A 13,091-nucleotide genomic window follows, 5' to 3' on the forward strand; every position below is an offset into this window, starting at 1 on the left:
TAAGCAGTGCGTCTGAGGTTACCAGGGCAACTGCTAATTATTATTGAGTGACTGTAGTGTATCTCCATAAAGGTCAGAAGTTAAGATTTTTCCATTATATGTTCTGCTTTAAAATGGGGCCTTTAAAGGAAATCGGGTAGATAGCAGATGGAGAATGACAGACGAAGATTAGGTAAAAAAAACTATACATAGCTCAAGAAAATTGAACTACTTAAATTTCACAATGTTGGTTGAGGGGATGGAAGAGGAGTTCCTGAGTAGCTGCTCAATGTACAAAACGACTTTCTGGTTTCCTAAGTTAGGGCTTATTTATTTATTTATTTAGATTGGCACCTGAGCTAACATGTGTTGCCAATCTTCTTTTCTTTTTCTTCTTCTCCTCCCCAAAGCTCCCCAGTACATAGTTGTATATTCTAGTTGTGAGTGCCTCTGGCTGTGCTATGTGGGAAGCCACCTCAGCGTGGTTTAAGGAGCGGTGCCATGTCTCTGCCCAGGATCCAAACGGGTGAAAACCTGGGCCGCTGAAGCGGAGCGCGTAAACTTAAGCACTTGGCCACGGGGCCAGCCCTGGGGCTTCCCAATTTAATAGGAAACCTGAAACCAGTCCAGATGCAGGGGTCTAACTGGATCCACTCTACTTAGCTCCCGGAGACATATTTCCTCTGCTGTTCCAAGAGGTGCCATTTATTAAACAGACTGGAAACCCTGGACTGACCAGCCTGGAGAGAAGGAGTCATTTGACCATTGAATGATTTAAATAGACTTAATTTCATTTAAAACACACCAAAAACAACACCTTCTTGGTACAGGCCTCGTTCTTCAATCAAATGGCATCTTACTCAGATCCCTTGCTACTGAGGATATAACAGATTTTAAAGGTTAAAGAAAAAGAATTCTTTCTCACAAAGATGTACTCCACAACTTTAAGAAGAGAAGGGATAAAAGAATGGTGATTTCAAAACTCAGCAAATCTATTTTTAATGGAGTTTTTGAAACTGAACAATCAATGCATGTACACACAGTGTAGCGTTGAGAGGAAAAGTCAGTGTCCTTCCACCAAAGGCCACTGTCCCATATGCCTCTATCAGAGACAACCACACAGATTCAGTCCTCTGTATCTTTCCAGAAATACTACAAACATGTACATACATCTGTATGTATATATACCCCTGGATTCTTATATAAGTAGCTTCCTATAATGCATACTAATGGTTTTCGAATCTAGCTGCATATCAAAATCACCTAGGAAGTATAAGAAACATACCAAAACCCAAATCCCACCCCAGACCCATTAACTTGGAGGCTCTAAGGAAGGGGCCTGGGTCTTGGTATTTTTCATTTTAGGTTCTCCAGGTGACGCTAATATGCAGCCTGGGCTGAGAACACATTTGTACTACCCCTTGCTTTTTCCCTTAATGTATCTTTGAAGGTTGTTCCACACCAGCACATATAGAACTCCCTCATTCCTCTGCCGACTGGGTGGTATTCTACTCTAGGATTTACTTAGGCAGTCCTTTATTGATGATTATCCCTTCTGCTTCCACTCTTTGGCTTTTATAAATGGTATCACAGTATACATCTGTGTAGACAGCACTTCCTCTCCATCCTGCCCTCTTCTCTGGGAGCTAACCAGCATGGATTACATCAACAGGGTTTCCTGAACCCTCTGGCTTCCTAGTGAATTCACCAATGGAGAACTCTGGCAGGAGATGAGCAGAGAAAGGAGAAAGCCAAGGTATTTACTCCCTTGTCTCCCTTTCTGAGAGGTTGCCTCCACCTGGCTGAGTCTCTCGACTAAAAGTCCTTTCAAGGTGTTGACTCTACAGAACTCTCTCCCTTTCTGGGTTCTGGGAAATACTTTCTACTCAAGTTCCTTCAGCCTAGGGATGGTAATTAGTTGGACGCTACTAGCCCTGGTTTACTGTACTATCTCTTGAGATTCTCCTGCCCCCACTCCTTTGTAAGTAAACTCTGCTTGAAAGTTGCTATTTTCATTGTGCTGATGTTCCTTGTTAGGATTCTAATACATCTTCCTTGGACAGACGTCATTGCCTTTATTACTCTGTGGACAATATCATCTTGGTTCCCTCTTTCACACAGGGCAACAAGAGGTAACAGGGTGGTCCTCAAACCAGCTATTTCCTTCCTTTTCTGAGCATTTTTGACAACAGCCAGAGAACAGCCCCATCACTCCTATTTGTAAGGAGTACTGGAAGGAATACTGAAGCAATGTCTTGGGGAGAACCCCACTGCTTCCTTGAGAAGGAAGCTGACAAACACTGAGAGAGAACCCGATAGAGCGGATGCAGTGAATGACTAAGATGCAGAATTTCAGAATGATTTTTTTTCAGAAACTGTTTTTCTTTTTGCCATAACCACAGTCAATTTTACACAGAGTCATAGGCTGGAAAGAATTTCCTGAGGCTAAATGATCCCCCAGTGACACTCAGGATTGCAATTAGATTCAAGTCTAATTAGTACAGTGCCAATTGGCTCCACCCAACGGAGAAAAAATAGAGTAGATGGCTTGACAGGGCTCCCAGAGTAAACACTTCAGCCTGCTGACTTTGTGCAAACATCTTGAAGCCTGTCTTGTAAGGAGTGTTTCTATTGATTTCAGTGTATCCTATTATTTGTAGTTAACTCAGTTTTAGGTATTTTAATTATTATTATTATTTTTGGTGAAGAAGATTGGCCCTGAGCTAACATCTGTTGCCAATCTTCCTCTTTTTGCTTGAGGAAGATTGTCGCTGAGCTAACATCTGTGCCAATCTTCCTCTATTTTGCATGTGGGACGCCATCACAGCACGGCTTGGTGAACAGTGTTTAGGTCTGCACTGGGGATCAAAACCTGCAAACCCTGGGGTGCCAAAGCGGAGCATGTGAACTTAACCACTACGCCACCGGGCTGGCCCCTTAATTTATTTTTAAATTACTATCTCAATGTTTTTAATCTGGGTTGCTTTGTGTCACACCAGGATCAAACAAATAAATAAAAATAAACATTGAGCATCTATCTACTGCTACGACTGAAAGAAATCAACACTAGGGGTTTGTTCATTGGTACGGGGGCAGACGAAGAGCAAATAATGACAAGGTAAAAAAAAATAGTAGCAATCAATTTTTATTGATCACTTACTATGAACCAGGCCATTTAGTACGTGTTCTGTAGGCATTATCTCATCTGACCCTCACAGCAAGCTTGAAGACAGCTCTTATTATTACTATTATTATTATCATTTCACAGAAGAGGTTTAGCTCAGAGAGGGCAAATTAACTTGCCCAAGTTTACACAGTTAAAAAATAGCAGAGCCAAGGCTTCAATACCAGGCCAAACAGGCTTTTACCTATACCAGGTCCCAAAGTTTACTGATGCTTTGCACATGACAGAACCCATTTCAGCCTTCAGATAGCTATTTGTGGCAATAAATTTATATATAAGCTAAAACTCTGTTCTCTTGAAAGATCTCTGCCATAATAATATCATTCATTATGAGAAACACACTTCCGCCCTCAAAAGAAGAGTGTTGATTTTGAATAGCATTTCCTAAACTATGGAATCCTGTTTGAAGAGGCTTAAGAGAAGCGCTGTAGAAAGCACATTCTGTGGTCAAATACATTCAGGAAATGTGGCAGAACACATGCCCTTTGGGAGACTTGCAGTGGATATACTAAAGGCTCAGAAGTCCTCTAGTCAAGAATCTACTGAACATTGTCCAACTCAGCTCTTGCCTTTCCACCTGTCCCACTTCCTACATCAGTTTAGGGAGTGCCGATTTAGAAGTCTCCATTTTCTGTACATGTTGATGCTAATCCACCACTTGCAGTATCATATACCTTGAGAGCTATTTTCCTGTCAATGCGAGGGTCTTGATCTTCTCATGTTACACACACACAGTAGGTATGCAACAAAATATTTGTTGACTTGATGAATTGATGTACCTACCCGCTCTTGATTTGTAACCAAAAGGCATACATTTGCAAAGCAGCTGGCTGGCTTCCTTGGGGAGCTAGAGTGCAGCACTGGTGAGCTAACTGGGTTCCCCTGAGAAGCAAACCCATTAGTCCTCAGCCACATAAGTTGTGACTGATTTCAAAGGCCAGGCGGAGGGTGCTCTTACGTCAGTGTCATCACTGCAGGGACAATCAGAGTGCCAGTGATGACATAGGCTTGGCAGCGCGTGCTTTACAATGAGGTACATCTTGATTTGGTTCTTGTGGAAGTCCCTCAGCCTAATGCACTATGATTATGGTTCTCAGACTTTAGTATGTACCAGAATCACCTGCGGGGCTTGTTAGAACACAAGAGTGCTGGAGTCTTCCTCCAGAGTGTTGACCCAGTAATCTGTGGGTGGGGCCTGAGAATGTGTATATCTAACAAGCTCCCTGGTGATTCCAATGATGCTGGTCCCAGGAGCGCACTCTGAGAACCACTGCGCTGGGCTAAGACCCTACCCTGGACGACCAGTGCAGCAGAGACCAAATGAAGCCTACAGTAGATCCTACATGGTTTTCCAGATTCTTAAGGCCGTGAAGGGGTTAAAAATAAGATCCTAAGGCCGTTTCCAACCACAAATGTGTTCCTAGCTAAGTAAGCATATTCTTTCCAGATTGACTAAAAAGGTTTAAAAAGCAGTACTTTAATATGATTTTAATTTACCTGATTTAGGATCTGAATCTACCAATAAGATTCCCTCAAACTATATCCATAAAGAGAACAACAATCCCAAACCTAACTCTAAGTGAGAAAAACAGCAGTTCAGATTTCCTCCAAAGTCCCCTCACAGATAGAACAGTGCTGGAAAGCCATATGAAATCTTAAGCCTATTTCCTTCCCTAAAGATTCTATCCAAAACTCAAGATTAAGATGATTTAAGATTTAACACCTACTCACACATATAAAATGCAACGCCAGAAGGCATTTGAGGGCAGCTAAATTCAGAATGAAATTCATTCATTCAAATGCTTAATTAAACCCCATGGCTTTAAAAGCATCTACTGTGTGTCATGACAAATTTTCGGAATTGTTTTAGATTATTTAACAAGATTAATTAGTTTATAGAAAAAAAAATACAGACCCTTTATATGATTTTAGCTCGTAAAGGGGGAAAGAAAACAAGAATCCATGTGAAGGAAAACATTTGTCTGTTTGTGATTTCCACTATGCTGGAAAACAGGGATGTGGCTAAGCACTGGAATGGCGTCCCATCCCCACCCTCCTCCCACACCCGCTCTGCTGACAGGCTACAGAGATCCAAGTGCCACCGACAGCCCTGGTGCTTGGGAGAGAAATCCTGCTGGGTCCTGAAGTGGTGAGGGCTGCCTCGAGCAATTTTTATGTGAAGAAAAGAAGAACCGCTAATAACCAAGCACATTTATCCAATAAAAATCGGATGGGTCACCAGGCAGGAATCTCTACCCTCCACCAAGTGAAGCCAGCTGGGCTTTTGACTGGCCAGGCAGATCTTGGCCGGGGAACGGGAAAAGCTGACAGGAAGCTGTTCAGAAAACAAGAATACAGGTCACGTCAGTGACTATCTCTGAAAATGTCAAGGGAACGTGGCCTGGTTACTTGGCGGAGCTGGGGACATGGTGGTCCCAGGAACCGGAGGTGTCAGAGGGATGGTTTGGGGCTTGTCCAAGAAACAGCTATGAATGAGCAGGCTGGAACTACTGGGGGGGGCGGGGAGAGGGGACAAGAAAAGGCAAATGATTCCTTGTGAAAATGATGATGCTTTCAAGTTATTTCCCAAAGTGGGGAAGGCCAAGTTTTCAGGCAAAACAGTTTGAAGAGATCTCTTCTGCTTGCAGGTGGGTGAGCAAGAGAATCCTCTATCTAACAGGAAAGATCCTCCGCCGCGGGAAACTCATTCAACCACAGAGGAAAACGTCCTCTTCAAATCCCTGCATTCCAAGGAATGACAAAGATCACTGGAGTAGAAGCAGAGCTGCCTGTTTGGGTGTAACTCTTTTGGCATAAAATAGCACTTAGATGATAAAATTACTTAAAAAAATATGCCATTAATTATCACTTGTCTAACGCACATTATTCATTTTGTGATTCATCTGGTCTCTAAATAACAGCGATGCACACAGTTCATCAGGTAACTCGTGGGATGTGGAGGTTTCTACATTTTTGGGGAACAGGTGTGCCTACCCCAGCTGGTCTTGGTTTAAGGCGGGGCAGAATCTGCCTCTACAGGAGAAGTTCCTCCTTTTCATTGATAACTAACCCAAAGACTGGCCTGACAGTTCCAGCCTTGGATTCAAGGAAGCTGGTGGGGGAAGGTGAGGAGAACAGCCTGGGGACGTCTCTCTGCACATGGAAAATACATACCAGAGCTGAGGGAAGAGGGGGAGAGAAAGGACGGTGTGTAGAGGAGGCCCTCCAAAATAATATTAATAGCCACTCATAGTGCTAAATATGGAAATAAGATAACAAAGAAGGAGCTCATTTAGTCTTCACAACCTTTCTGAGGAGGGTGCAATTACCCTGTTGTACAGATGAGAAAACCGACGCAGAAAGAACTAAAGCACTTGCCTCCTTCTCCTCCAAATCACTATCTCCTTTACTCTGCACATTAGTTTTCTCCAGAACTTGTCAATATCTGACATGTTAGAGACTGATTTACCTCCTGTCTCCACTAGAATACAAAAATCAGTGAGAGCAGAAACTCTGATTTTTTATCACGGTATCTTTAGCACTCAGAATAACACCTGGCTCACAGTAAGTGCTCAAACGATATTTGTTGAATGATTGTTGACTGAATAAGCAAAACATAAGTAAAATTTTAGAGATTCTCTCTGAAGGCAAGTTTCCCCCGGATTTCATCTGAGAGCAGCTGAATCAAATTCAGGAGGAGCCAACAGTGCTTCAGAGAAACAACTCTGTCTGGACGCAGGCCTTGTTTATCCTCTGAATTCCAGGGACTGTTCTCTCGCCTCTTACTGGCCACTAAGATGGGAGAGGACGGTTGACTCTGGCAGAATTTGAAGGCATTTGGCATGCACACATCTTTTAGGTCACCAGAAATAACTTGGAAAGGCATGTGTGTGTTAAGCAGAAAGGACGAGAAAAATTAGTTTTATTTATGAAGCTACTGGGCGGTGAGTTATTTTTCAGGGGTGGGGACCACTTCAGCAGGGAGAAGTCCAAGGTTGGGTTCCTCCACTGCTGGAATCACCCTCTGCCCCCCTAGCCTTCTTTCAGTCTTAACAAGCCCTCCATCCCTACCCTACTGGTCTGAAGAAAGCATTCGTCTAGTAGTTTTTAATTTGGGGGAATTACTACAGTATCTGATGTCCCTAATGGGATGTCCCCTGATTACTTTCTCAGCATTTGTTTACTTCCTCCTTAAAAATCACTCTCTTCCAGAAAGGTGGTGGCATGATGCCAACTTTATTGGTTGATGTGAGAGGAGTGGGTGACTTTTATTTCTGCAGTCTTTTATAAGGACCCACTGAACTACCTCTGTTCTTAGAGAAAGGTCACCCCACTTTTTCCACCATAGGGAGTGGGGGCAAGGGCATGTCCAGGGCCAAGGACTGGCACCAGCCAGTCTATGCTGGTGCTGGGATTAAAACCGAGGCTCTCTTGCTTTCCATGCCAGTGTCTGAGCTATCTTTCTCGTTGCCTCAGCCATTAGCTATGGGTTGTGTTTTGTCTCTTCTCAGAATCTCACTTATGAGTCACCTTTCAAAGAAGATTCTGAACATTGAAAGGCTGGTCTCCATGCTGTCACTAATCTACAGTGAGAACCTTCCACACTCTTCTACCTTACCGAGGCAGCCCAGCCCCATCTGAAGGCAGTTGCCCATGACTTCGACATCACAGACTCATAGGCCTTGTGTCAGTTAACTGTTGCTGAATAAATCAGCCAAAACTCAGTGGCTTAAAACAACCACAATGTATTATTTCTCATGGATCTGTGGGTTGACTGTGCAGTTTTTCTGTTGGTCTTTCCTGGACTCACTCATGAGGCTGCATTCAACTGATTGGTGGCCCAGGCACTGGGCTTGGCTAGGACAGCTGGGCTTCTCTCTCCAACAATCTCATCCTCAAGGAGGTCAGACTGGGCTTTTGTACATGGCAGCTGGGTTCTGAGAGGATGAGATGGGAAGCTGCAAGGCCTTGTGGCTTGGGTTTGGAAGTCACTTCTACCACATTCTATTGGCCAAATCAAGTCAGAGGGTGAAGGTCAGCCTAGATTCAAGGACTCCACCTCTTAATGGAAGGCATGGCAAAGATTCTTTGGCCATATTTAATCTACCACAGGCTTACAGGCAGGAGATATAAAAGAATGAAGCAGGCCACTTGGGAGAAGACAGGGACTAGAGAGCATCATCTGTTACCAAGTAACATCCGGGTTTAGTGTGGCCAAATCTTCTAACTTTTCAAAAGAAGCTGGAAATCTAAATTTTTAAAAATATAATAGACTATTTTTTAAAGCATAAAAATTGCTCAAAATGACTTACAGTTTCCATATATCTCTCCCCACTCCCTAAATTCCCCCTATTATTAACATCTTTCATTAGTGTGGTACATTTGTTATAAATGGTGAACCAGTATCAATACATTATTATTAACCGAAGTCCACAGTTTACATTAGGATTCACTCTTTGTGTTCTATGAGTTTTGACAAATACATAATGTCTTGTACCTACTATTCTGGTGTCATACAGAATAGTACCATTGCCTGAAAAATGCCCTGTGCTCCACTATTCATCCCTCCTGCCCACTAATCTTTTTACTGACTCTATAGTTTTGCCTTTTCCAGAATGTCACATGGTTGGTATCATACCATATTGTAGTCTTTTCAGAGTGGCTTCTTTCACTTAGTAATATGCATTTAAGGTTCATTCATGTCTTTCCATGATTTGATAGCTTATTTCTTTTTATCACTGAAAAACATTCCATTGTCTGGATGTCCCACAGTTTGTTTATCCACTCACCTACTGAAGAACAGCTTGGTTGCTTCCAAGTTTTTGCAATAAAGAATAAAGCTGCTATAAACACTTGCGGGCAGGTTTCTGTGTGGACATAAGTAGTTTTCATATCATCTGGGTAAACATCTATGAGTGTGAGTGCTGGATCGTGTTGTATAGCAAATGTTTAGCCTGTAAGAAACTGCCAATTTGTCTTTCAAAGTAGGTGTCTCATTCTCATTCCCACCAGCAATGCAGGAGAGTTCCTGTTGCTCCACATCCTCATCAGCACTCGGTGTCAGTGTTTTGGATTTTAGCCACTCTAATAGGTATGTAGTCATATCTCATTGTGTTAATTTTCAATTCCCTAATGACCTAAGATGTTGAGCATCCTTTCAAATGCTTTTTTGCATCTGTATGTCTTCTTTGGTGAGGTGTCTGTCCAGATCTTTTGTCCAGTTTTTAATTGGGTTGTTTATTTACTATTGAATTTTAAGAGCTGTTTGTATATTTTAGATACTAGTCCTTTATCAGATATGTGTTTTGCAAATATTTTCTCCTCGACTTGTGACTTGGCTTTTTACTTTCTTAATGGTGTCTTTTGCAGAGCAGACTTTTTTTAATGTATATGAAGTCCAACTTACCAATTTTTTCTTCCATGGATCATGTTTTTGATGTTGTATCTAAACAGTCTTTGCCAAACCCAAGGTCACCAAGATTTTTTCTCATGTTGTCTTCTAGAAATTTTACAGTTTTGCATTTTACATTTGGGTTTATGATCTATTTTGAGTTAATATTTGTAAAAGGTAGAAGGTCTGTGTCTAGATTCTTTTTTGCGGGGGGAGGAAGAGTGGCCTTGAGCTAACATCTGATACCAATCTTCCTCTTTCTCTTGAGGAAGATTGTCACTGAGCTAACATCTGTGCCAATCTTCCTCTACTTTATGTGGGATGCCGCTACAGCATGGCTTGATGAGCGGTGCTAGGTCTACACCTGGGAACTGAACCCATGAACCCCAGGCCGTCAAAGTGGAGCATGCGAACTTCACCACCACACCACCAGGCTGGGCCCATCTAGATTCATTTTTTTGCATGTGGATGTCTAGTTGTTCCAGCATGAAATCTGGATTTTTCTGTAAAGTATCTTGATTTTAAAGGTTGGTTCAATATTTTTTTTTTGGTGGTAGTGGTGGGGAGGAACTAAGCTCCTCCTCCCCCAACACACATGTCTGTAGGCTGTTTTTCTCCATCTTGGATTATCTCTGCCTCTCTCATCCCCCTATCTGGAATGCTCTTCATCCCCATATAATCTCACCTCTGCCCATCTCACAATTTGTCTACTTCACCTTTCCCAATACTCTGGTGCATGCACTCAACAGATATTCAGTTAATAGCTGCCAAACTGTAAATGCACTTATGAGCTATAAGTCCCACTTAGCACTGCCATATACCACTGTCTTTCCTCCTTAGCCAGACTGTAAACTCTTGGAGAGGCCAGGAATCCTCCTTTTTCTAATTTATCCCAGGTAGCTTAGCATAGACCTGAGCACAAAATAGGTCAGCAGTACTTGCCATAATTTTAGACTAGCTGGACTTTGGTTCTGGCTTACCAAGTGTCCTTTGATCTTCAGGAGAGATGGCTACTTCAGGAAGTCTTGCTTAGGACCTGCCAAAGATTTAAACCCTGCAGCCTTACCCCGGCACAGCTATAATGGCGGCATCTCTAATTTTGATGCCTGATACAGCATTATGCCCCCACAAACAAGAGGGCCCTGATCTCCTTGGAGAATTAGAGAAGATTTACCAATGAGATAGCAAAGTATGGTCTCTGAAGTACCAAAGGGTGCTGAGTCACAAACATGTTTCTTTCGTTATGATTGTTATGTGGTCATAATGATCATTCTAGTCATTATGAAAATAATGAAAAACAAATGAATGAAATAAAAAGAACAGACAGTTTTCTGGTGACTGGTTCCCTACCTTACACCTAATTAATATTCATGCTATGGTAATCCCCCACCCCCGACTTTGTTTTTTGTTTTCATCTGTGTCATTAAGAGTTCCCATTCAAGGTCTCTGTGCACTTCAAAGTAGACAATAATGGAGGGAATGAAAGGGTCCAGAACTGAGGTTGAGACCCAAGTGGTCTTGGTTCATTGCGACTGAGCCCAATCACAGAGGCATAGCGTCCCAACAGACTTCTCAGAGTTCATTTACTCAAGGAAAGTACTGCGACTCTGCTTGCCAGGACCACCAAGCTTCCGTCTCTGGCTCACCCAGGAAAATCCCAGGCAGAAAAAACTGGGGAGGCACAAACTGGGGAACAACATCTCACTGTCCTGGGTTTCAGAAACGGTCGATGAACCTACTGCAGGTCTTCAGGGCCTCTGGCGTGGCCCTCATTCAGGATCATGGCACACTCTGGTGTCAGCGCTGGCATCAGCACTGCTTCCACCTCAAGAACAGCCTTCCTTGAGCTCAAGACTCACAGGCATCAGTCAGATATTCATTCAGCTTGGAAGGACAGCAGTCTTGTTGGAAACACACCCACACTCCTACCTCCAAGCCTCTTTCAAAGGCAAACAAGTAAAACTGTTCCTGGCATCACCCTGCTTTCCCTGGGAGAGTCCCCCAAACCTTCAGCAGGCAGGGGACAGTCACCATGAATAGCACGAAGGGGGCAGAGTGACCCCCGGTGTTTCACGTAGAACAAACCACATCTAGACAAGTGAAAACTAAAAAATCCCAAGCGCCTGCTCCAGGACCTGTTTAAAAGACATACCCCCCTTTTTCACTTAGCTGCCAAAGCAGCCTCTTTGGACACACTGTACTCAGTGGTGACTCAGGAGGCTCCCGGCTCCCAGCCGCTGAAAACAAAGATTAAAAACCACCAGTTGGTACTGCTGGCTAGAATCAGGGATGTGAAGCAACTTGGGCTAGATATTCAACTTTGCTCACGCTGAGCAACAAATAACTTCCGCAACTGCTGGGTACAGAGGTTCAAACAAAATGGAAAAAAAAGACAACCAAGCTAGAATCTCCTTAAAGTTGAGGGAGGCGGGTCTGGGAGTGCCTGAGAGAGCACAGAGCAAGGGACAGAGACTCTGCAGGCAAGTCTGGCCATGGAGACAGAGGAGAATCACTGCCCATATGCTGTCAGGGTCAATTATTCTGAGCTCTTGAGGCACTGGTCTATTTCTTGGTGAACAAACACATTATCTACCAATCAACAGGTAAGAAGTAAACTTCCTGAATATCAAGGCAGGATTTAAAGATGCCAGCAACGAAACAGAGACCTGATTTTCCTGATGTACAATTTCATCTTACACTGTTGTTGCGTTTTCAGCATAAGGACCTCTAAGTCCATTTTAGAGTTCTTTTTCCTTCCAAGCCTTAATATCCCTTAGTTTCTTCTAAGGCAAAAATTTCTGGACCCATTTTGCAGATCTGTAAATATCACAAAGAGATAGAATGGCAGGGTGTGTTCATGCATCACGGCATGGAGAGGGGCAGGAAAAGCTCTGACATCCTGGTGTTTCACCAAATGAAACAACCGCTCTGAGGCAACCTGCTGCTGACCCTCGACCTCTTTTCACCAGAGAAAGGCCAAGTCAACGCTGCTTTTCCTGAGCCTTACACAGCTGCAGCTTGGGAGTCCAGCTGTTCTGGTCACGGCCTCACATTCTTTCTGGAAAGGCTCTAGCAGACAAGATTTATGGAGTGGTCTGAAGAAGCATGCTAAGCAGTGTGGGATGAAACCACAAGGGAGAACTCTTCTGGCCCTAGCAGAGTAGATCATTTCAGTGGAGGATTGGACAAGCAGCCCCAAAACTGCCTGTCTCGGCAACAAGTGCTCAATACCCAAGAAGGAAGCAATAGAAGTTCTTCTCTTTTAGAGTCTCTGGTATGCGAACAGTCATGCTACGGTTTGAGGGTCTGAAGACCCAAAGGGCTACTGGGGGCTCTTCTTTCTGGAAGTGGACACAGAGGTGGCACTGAAAATTCTCAACAAGTCAGGGAGAAGGGAAACTGAGACAACATGAATGAGTGAAACAGACTTGGCTACTGATCTGCTGAGCTACTGCAGTGCCTGGATGTTTGTAAAACCAAAAGAAATTGCTTTTCATGCCCAGCAGCCAACACAGGCAACAGCCATCACCAAAGCCA

At 43.4% G+C, this 13,091-nt stretch overlaps 1 protein-coding gene across 5 annotated transcripts in view; it reads right to left on the reverse strand.

Moving 5' to 3' along the window:
- The window catches only part of ARHGAP26 (Rho GTPase activating protein 26), a 424,946-nt gene that overhangs the window by 63,709 nt on the left and 348,146 nt on the right, over positions 1-13,091 (reverse strand). The window lies entirely within an intron of this gene.

This window comes from Equus przewalskii, chromosome 13 (assembly GCF_037783145.1).
Source record: "Equus przewalskii isolate Varuska chromosome 13, EquPr2, whole genome shotgun sequence".
Classification (NCBI taxonomy): Eukaryota; Metazoa; Chordata; class Mammalia; order Perissodactyla; family Equidae; genus Equus; species Equus przewalskii.